General features: G+C 35.3%; 1 long non-coding RNA gene across 1 annotated transcript; it reads left to right on the top strand.

The window, feature by feature from the left end:
* The first annotated feature begins 4,971 nt into the window (after positions 1-4,971).
* On the top strand, positions 4,972-6,148 carry LOC121983092. The gene is made up of 4 exons (XR_006112379.1): positions 4,972-5,465; positions 5,541-5,640; positions 5,707-5,792; positions 6,106-6,148. It is a non-coding gene; the product is annotated as an uncharacterized LOC121983092 (long non-coding RNA).
* The last annotated feature ends 3,349 nt before the right edge of the window (positions 6,149-9,497 follow it).

The following is a 9,497-nucleotide window of genomic DNA, read 5'->3' as shown; positions in this document are numbered from 1 at the left end:
CTAAGATGACGACTTTACCTTTTGCTGCACTAGTAAAAAAATTAAAATTATCAATCAAATTGACAAGTAAACAAATCTAATTTAGTTAGTAAAAAATTAAAATTATCATGGAAAATAAATCTCAACTAAAACTTATTTTCACTATAATTTAAAACATTTAATATCCAAATTTGTATATTTCTAAAATAATAATTATATTTGATTATATATATATAATTGGGTAGCTCCAATATAATAGGGCCCTAATCTCACATCTCTACCTTTGTATATTTTAATTTTTTTAAAATTATCTTTATTTTTTAATATTATTATAGCATCTATGAACTCATACTCATTAAACATGAACATTTCAACACTAATCAACACTAATAAATTATGTTGTATTAGTTATAGTTTATAGTTGCATATGGTGAGTCTTAGAAATTAAGAAGAAGAAAAAGCTAGTTATATTATTAAATCTAAAAAAAATATTAGAAATACAAAATATAAAGTCTTATATAACTAAGTTAAGAAATCTTAAACCCTAAATAGAAAAGAGAAAAAGATTAAATTACCTAAAAACTATATATATATATATATATATATATATATATATATATATATATATATATATATATATATATATAATCGAACATCTCCTCTCAAACTCACGATGTTTTAGCTAGAACCATTGAGAGTTTGTCAGACAAGAAACGAAAGCATTAAGCGGAATGTGCCTTGGTAAACATATCAGTAAATCTGTAGATTTGAAGAAACAAAAGTCAATGTGATGGTGCAAATCTGAAGATGATGACGAGTAATGTGACAATCAATTTCAATATATTTCGTCTACTCATGAAAAGCTAAATTGCATGCAATTTGAATAGCACTCTGATTATCATAATATAACATAGTAAGTTGATGAAAAGAGATTCTCATATCTGCAAGCAACCAATGCAACCAAATTATCTCACAAGTAGTTAAATTCATGACACGATACTCAACTTCTTTGGAAGATCTAGAAATAATATCTTGTTTTTACTCTTCCAAAAAATGAGAGAATCACCAAGTAAAATACAAAAGCTAATGGTAAATTTACGATTTGTAGGATCACCAACCCAATCAACATTAGAGTATGCACGTAACTCAATAGATGAAGTTGAAGGAAATAAAATGTAATGAAATTGAGTGTCCCGAAGATACCTAAGAATATGAAGAACAACAGTCCAATGAGCTATAGTTTGTGCAGCGATAAATTGACTAACCACATGAAAAACATATGCAATATTTGGACTAGTCATGGTGAGATAAACCAAGCTTCTAATAATAGTTCTATACAAACTAGGATCCGGTAAAGGTGAGACATCAGATGGAGAATATCAAACATTAGTCTCAATAGGAGTCTCAATGACTCTATTATCAGTAAGACATGCATGCTCAAACATATCAGATATATACTTTGACTAGAATAAAAGATAACCTTTTGGAAAATAAACAACCTCAATGCCTAGAAAGTAGTGTAGTATATGCAATTCTTTCATAGCAAAACAACGAACCAACTCAGACTTCAAGAAAGTAATTTCATCAAAATCATCATTAGTGATAATCATGTCATCAACATATAATGATAAAAGAATATGACATATACTCATACATCTGACAAACAATGTTGAATCATAATTACTAGGATGAAAATCAAACGAAGCAATCACTGTAGAGAACTTCTCAAACCAAGACGAGATGCTTGTTTGGGGCCATGAAGCACTTTACGAAATCTGCAAACTTCACCAGGTTGGTGTGAAATACCAAGAGGAGGTGTCATATAAAATTTTTTATGAAGATCACCATTTAAAAATACATTCTTAACATCTATCTGAGACATCCTCCATCGATTAATAGAAGCAACAGTAATCAGAGTACAAACTGTCGTTAGCAGTGATTATAAGAGGCCTATAGCAACGTTTACCAACCGCTGCGAAACATATTGCACTGATTTTTCAACCTTTGCAGATATTGGCGGTGCTAAGGGCAACTGGAACAGTAAAACTAACCGGTGCTTTAAACCATTTAACCGCTTCTAATGCATACCGTTAGAAGCGGTTAATAACCGCATCTGATTCATACCTTTAGAAGTGGTTACTAACTGCTTCTGATGCTTCCTTTTAGAAGCAGTTATTAACCGCTTTTGATTGTTTACTATTAAAGCAGTTATAAACCGTTTGTAAATGTATCTTACAAAAATAGTTTAAAAATAATCCTATATCATTAGGAGCGGTTTAAAACCACTACTAATATACCACCAAAATAATATATAATATTCATTTTCATTTCTAAATATTAATATATCTTATTTACATTTTTCTCCATAATATACCACCAATATAAAATCTTCTTCAATCCCCAAAACATATACAACTTTTAATAACTATTGGTTTTAGATAAAGAATTAATAAAAGAAAATTGAATAACATAGTCTAATGGGGCAACCCTTGGTAATTTCTCAAAATATGAGGGTTTTATGATATATTAACAGTGAGCTGTTCCACAACTATTTGCAAGGAAATCATAACAACAACATAAGCTAAAATAATAATGAAGAATTATGATCACTACAAGAAAATTGGAATTCTACAACACTTAAAAGACAATATTTTTTTTAAAAAGCATTGTCTTTTTTTTTTTAACAACGCTTTTAGTGAAAAGCGTTGTGTATTTCATTATTTCCTTATTAATAGACAACGTTTTTTAAAAAATCGTTGTCTATTAGTGATTTTTATGGTCAAAGATAACACTTCTTAAAAAACATTGTCTATTAGCATTTTTTTACAACGATTTTTAAAAAACGTTGTCTATTGTCAAGCTCTCATCTAAATCTAGATTAATATAAACGGTTGGATCAAGTAAGGAGTAGAAAACCCCTAGTTTCACTTGCCCACCTATCTTCCGATCAAATCCCTCCCGAACCCTTCTCTCAACTCCTCTCACGCCCTAGTTCTCGTCTAAATCTCACGCTGTCCTTCTCCATCCAACTCCTTCTCTCAAGCTGCAGATCCCGGTGCTGAGGCGATCGACCACGTCAGATCGATCCCACCACACCTACCTCTTCCCCTCCATCCCCTCCCACCCCTCCCGCCTCCGGGCTCTTCTTCTGTGCTCAGTCTCCAACCAATTCTTTTCCGCAGGGATGCCGCAGCTGGCGGGATTTTAGGGTATGAGATTATTTTTCCGTGGTGTTGTTTGTTCCAGCTCTTAGACTTTCGGAACATGGCGCGGCCTTCAGGAACCGCCGTCTCCCGGGCTCTTCTTCCCCCAATCACCCTCGGGTTTCTTTCCAAATCGGAGCCCCAGATGAAGGGATAAGGATACGCCGTAGTGGCCGGGAGCATGCTCTACTGCGCATTCCCTTCTGCCCAGCATTTACTGGTGCCAAAAATTCAATTATATATATATATATATAAAAGAAGATTGGTAGATAGCTGTTCTTGTTCTTTATCGGTCCATCTTTCTTGGAGGAAGATGAAGAAATTGCTGAAATTGTGACAAGCGAAGTTGTACGTACTATATTACTTTAGTTTCTCTGTTTCTGGATTCTCTAGTTAAATGTTTCCTGTATTTAGCTTTCATGAATTGCCTCGCAAATGATTCCTATTCGATTCTGGATGAACTGCAATGCCCTTTCTGCTCAACTACTGTTCAGTAAAACGATCACCATTTGCTCTGCTCATAATGTTGGCTCATTTATCATAAAATGATATCAATAAAGAATGCTAATATTCTATAGGTTTTTTGGTGTGGTATGGTTGGTAAACGTGTAGAATTTGAATTCGTCAGTCCATATCTTCATTGATCTTTTTTCATTCCACATGCTGATTCATTTCTTTGTTTCTTTGTTTGCAACTGCAGGGTATATGGATGTCCTGGGACACTTTAGCTTATGAGTTTTTCCATTAATCCTTTTGAAAATCTGTTATGTTCATTCTTCAATTATTCACTCATTCTACATCCAAGGATGGCAAAGTTGCAAATTGATCTAATTTTCCATCTTTGGTGTGGTCAAATTGGGAAATCTTGAATGTTGCTAAGATCTGTTTGTTTCTTGAATTTGATACATATTTATTAGCTTGAAGTATTTCAATTTGGCATCAGATATGACTGCTGTCCAAATATAATTCTCATAAATTTGCAGGAACTGATTCTTCAACCCATTCACCTCCTAATAAGATTGAACAAGTTTCACATAGTGTTGTTCTAGGAATTGTTAATATTTTTGATCAAAGAGAAGTAATGGGCTTGTTACGTGATATTCGTCGGGTCTTTTCTTCAGAAGTTGTATGACTTCACCTTTACTTAAAGTTATGCATTTCTATGTTTTGGTCTCTTGCAGGTTTATCTACAATATGCTTTATCCTTTTTAAAGATTGGTGTAGTTCTGTTATCTCTAGGAGCTGGGATTTTATCTCCTGCTGGTGCTAATAACACCCCACTTGTCTCCTATATAATAAGAAGATGTTTTTAGGGTATGAAATAGTAGGGGTAAACAAATTCATAATTAAGCTTTGTTGGTAGTTCTATTTTTTTAACTAAATATTTAATATTTCTGTTTTACTAATTTTTGTATATTATGCAGGTTTGCTTGCTGTGTTGAGTATATCCTTTTAGAGAGGGATAAATTTTCTTCTTTGTTTCCAAATGCATAGTTGGAATTAGGTGGGCTACATATGGACTCTCCTCTTCTCTTTGCCATTTTAACCACTCTTCTAGTACTTTCCACAACAGGGGTTTGAGGTTTAAGTGTTCTTAGTTACCTTGTAAAATACCAGAAAAATGACGAATAATGATAAGGGAATTTTCCGGAGTTTCTGGAAATTTTTCGGGAATTTTTCGGAGCTCGTATGGACGAGTTTACGGGGATAAAAATGGGCCCAGGAAAGCCTGTTTAGTCTACCATTTAAGAGAGGAAAAGTTTTATTTTTCTTTTTCTTTTATTATTCTTTTCCCTTTGTTTTTTTTCTCCCGCGTGCTTCCCTCTTTCTCCCCCTGCCGAACCCGACGCCTTGCCTTAACCCATGCGACACTGACGGTTCTTCCTTCCCCTTCCTCTCCGATTGACGCCAGCCAAGTTTCAGTTTCCCCGTCTCTTTCCCTTTTTCCGGCCGAGCAGCACCGACTCTTCCTCTTCCCTATCGCGTCGCTGCCTTCCTCCATTCACTCTCCGCCGCGCCGATCTCAGATCGCCAGCTACCCGAGCAACGCGGTCGACCACCAATGGCTTGAAGCAAGAAGCCGACACTGACAGCTGACACTGCCACTTTCTTCTACCCTAGTTATTCAGTCGTGCCCTAATCTCCAGCCGACGCCTCCTCACCGGCAGCCGAATCCCTAGCCCTCTGCCGTACTTCACTACACCTTCTCTCCTGATTGTTGTGAGCAGCCAACCTCAACACCTCATTCCTCTGTTCCCTGTTTCCGCGAGCAACTAGGTTGAGGTAAGCTATGTTTTGTGAATTAGAGTGTGATCGGTGGTGATTTGGAGCGGTTTGTAGCTCTGATGTGCAATTCAGTGTGTAAATCTCAGACATCACCGCACTGCATCCTTTGTCGGGAGTGCATCGCAGCCATCGGCGCTAGAACTTGTAGTGTTTTCTTGCCGGCACTCATAAGGTAAACTGCTGCCACTTATTTTGTGGATGTTTAATATGATCTTAGCACTAATCTGAGGTATTTTAGGTTGGAGGACAGCAATGTCAGGTTGTTTCGGCCACATTATCCAGCAGTGATTCTTTCAATCGAGGGCTGATAACTTCGAAAATTTGGTAAGTTGTGGAGGTAACTCCGAGTACGAACTAGATCTTATTCTATTCGGCTGTGAATCGAGGTAAGTGTAGGGATCTTAATACAGTTTGTAATTGATGTGGTCTATGAATTTAGAATGGAACATGTGGTTGATCATGTTTTAGATTCATGTGTAATTGGATTTAGGTTTTGGATTAATTAAAAACGATTGAGGAGTTAGGTGATCCAATTAGGGTTTATGATTGGATCTGGATTTATGTTAGCTTCTCGAGGATTTGATTTAGCTAATTTATTTATATGTATTTAGCTAAATCTGTATATCATGTATTACAGGACTTTGATTCGAGACGGTGTCTCGACGAGGATTTATTCGGATACGATCTTCTCATTGGAGGCGGGTACCTCTTGACTTATCTTTTATGATATTGTTAATTGGATATGCATAGTATTTTATATCTACAAGCAATGATCATGTTTGCCTTTGGTATGTCACGGTTTGATACCTATAGCATGTTCTGTTTGTCGCTTGTTATGTATCCATGTTTATACCTCATGAATATTGTCATGAGTACCTTAGTTCCTAGAGTAAGTAACATACCATGCTTTACTGAGTTTAGGACTAGATTTTGGATTTTTATTATCTGGCATGTGTACTTATATTTTTATATCATATCTGATCTGTGTACCTAGACTCTTTTGCTTTGATCCATGTTGGTACATATTTTACGGAGGTGGAGATGTGCAGGACCTAGGTTGTTATACCATAGAGGACCTGTATACCCTAGATCTGTGAGTTTGACTTACTTGTACTAGGGTACACATTTATATATATATATATATATATATATATATATATATATATATATATATATATATGGATTGGTTCAAGATATGGTCATGCTTAGTGTCATGCACCATTCACATATTGCATGCTGCGTGATAGTATGCTCCATTATTGTAGAGCATATCGCCAGTTTCATCACTATTCGGTGCTCCGTTGGTCCGCTCATGGGTAGCGTGACGCAGCGTGGTAGCACGTCAGTTTTGCTCTGTTCGGTGCTCCGTTGGTCCGCTCATGGGTAGTGTGATGCAACGTAGTAGCACGTCAGAGATCCCTCCCCGTCATGGTGTACCGAGAGATGAGAGCATTGCGCTCCCCCATTTATGATTTGGGGTAGGAGTATGTGTGTACTACGATAGCATCCCGTCCATTCGGTCACTCATCAGGAGCAGTGACGTCAGAGTGCACGGTTGTCACAGCCCTACCCACTCAGTCTCACCATTGTGTGTGAGATGACTGACTGACGTCAGGGGTGACCATGTCATTGGCATCATATGCATTTATTGCATTTATTTGCTTGTGTTTGCTGTTCTTATATGCTGCATTTTGGTAGATGCATTTGTTTGACATGCATACAGGAGGCATATTGTGTATTTGGTTTGACGACCATTTTGTTCTGGATAGGAGTTCCTGATGAGTACAGCTTCCTCAGTTACCTTTCAGTTTTGCATATTTCCTATATATGATTAGGAAGCTGTATTTCATGTTTATTGCTGTTAGATATATCTTATTAGGCATGTCTATTGGTATTCGCTGAGTTGTTGAACTCACTCCGTGGACACTATCTTTTTTAGGTACCAGGTTGGTTATGATGTCGCTTGGAGTATCCTGTCTGCTGGTCCTCACGTCACCTCAGAAGATCTATCGGTTTCATTTATGTTTTGTTTGTTTTATGTGTCAGTGTGTTTAGTTTGTGCTCCGGTTTTGTTCTGGAGTGTTGAAGTTGTTATGTGATATTTTGTATTGGTTGTTGGTTATGTAAGCCTAGCCGGCTAGCAGTTTTGTGTTTGGTTTGTATTTGGTTTCTGTAATTTTCCGTTGTGTTTTGGTTTTGGTACAGCCGAGTGGACTGCTTTACATATAACTGTGTGGTTGTGTTTTTATTGTATCAGTCGAGTAGGCTATATTATAAACTGCATGGTTGTATGTATATTCCAGCAGTCTGTGGCTGATGTATATTATGTCTGTAGAAATGCTTCAGATTGTCATCCGTACAGGGGAGGTGCTATCGAAATTTCTTCGGACAGGGACTCTTCCGAGGCGTGACATACCTATTAGGTGATTATATATTTATTTTCTTCTATTTGCATTTGTTAATTGTAATGTGGTATATTTACCTTTTGACTAGATAAATAATTAAATGCTAGCACTTTTTATTGAAAGAATTAGGCAGCTCCTAGTAATAGCATAGGACATTCACAAGATGTTAGTAGCAGAGCTCAACAAAACAATCAAACACAGTCACCTGTTACGTTGGTCAATCAACCCTTTCAAGTGCAACTCGCGATCACTAGCCGCACTACAACCAAATATGGTAGAATTTCATTCTGTTTAACACAGTTATATAAGGAGAGGAAAGACTTGTTACTCATATTAATTTTTTAATTTATCAGCCTGCAACAGACTTGTTACTCACATTTCACATGTCATTTATTTATTCCTGTTAACTTTCATTAAATATTGAGATTTTAAAAGTTTTACATGTAGTGTCTTTTAAGATATTTTGAATGGTGAATGGAGGTATTCAGAAACTCCAGCAAAGCAGTTCGGATATGGATGATTATAGGAGCAGTAACTATATGCTATGTCGCACTACATCCAGACCTCAAGGGTAGGGTGTGACTGGAAAGTACTTCGACGAAGAACTATTAAGAAGACTTTGCGATTTAAACGAGAAGATGGTTAAAGACAATGAGTAAAGAACATTCAAGTCAAGAGGATAAGTAGTATCTATCAAGATTCTTTAAGTTCATACAATAAGATGTAGTCGATAGGAGTAGTTTTGAGTGTTTCCTAATTAAAATTTCTTTGTATGTAAGTAATTATGTTTGTTATAGAAGTGTAAGGATGATAATTTTTATATTAATCTTAGTTGTTTATTTAATAATATGTTGTTGATTGAAATACATTTATTTTCATTTATCTTTTATTTGTCTTTGGTATTAAAAGATAATAATTTAAAATTTCTTATCTTTTAGTAAAAAAAATAACGCTTTTTTATGCATTATGAAATTATTGTCTTCGCTAAAAAAGACAATGTTTTTTATGCGTTGTCTTTAACAAAGACAACACTTTTTATGTATTGTTTTTAACAAAGACAACATTTTTTATGCGTTGTCTTTGTAAAAAATGACAATGCTTTTAAAGCATTGCAAAAACATTGTCTTTGTTACAAATGACAACGCTTTTAAAGGGTTATCTTTGAGCAGACTTTTAACAATAGTGTTTTTAACAATATTTTTTCAGCCACAAACACAACGTTTTTAAAACGTTGTCTATTAGCTTTTTTCTTGTAGTGGATGAATAAGACAAGAGTAGAGAAAAAGACCGCCAGCCATTACTAACCAAAATTTTAGTGATTTATATTACAAAAGAGGGTATGGAAACAGAAATATTAGCTTGCTGAAATTCCTTCTCTTTCCCAAACAAACAGAATTTAGAGAAAATTTTAAACCTGATATGATCAAAAGCTACACCACTTTTCTTCTCCACGAATTTTATAATTGGGACTTCAGCCTTTGTTATAATCTAAGAAAAAAATAAAGAAAAAAAATGTTAATCCTTGTATTGGTCCTTCATGCATTATCAACTTTAATCTATTTTTTCAGAAAATTTTGCGGATATATTCCTTGTATTGATGCTTAGTACATTAGCAACTATAACT

This window comes from Zingiber officinale, chromosome 5A (assembly GCF_018446385.1).
Source record: "Zingiber officinale cultivar Zhangliang chromosome 5A, Zo_v1.1, whole genome shotgun sequence".
NCBI classification, from domain to species: Eukaryota; Viridiplantae; Streptophyta; class Magnoliopsida; order Zingiberales; family Zingiberaceae; genus Zingiber; species Zingiber officinale.
This window is presented reverse-complemented; position numbering and strand designations above follow the sequence as displayed.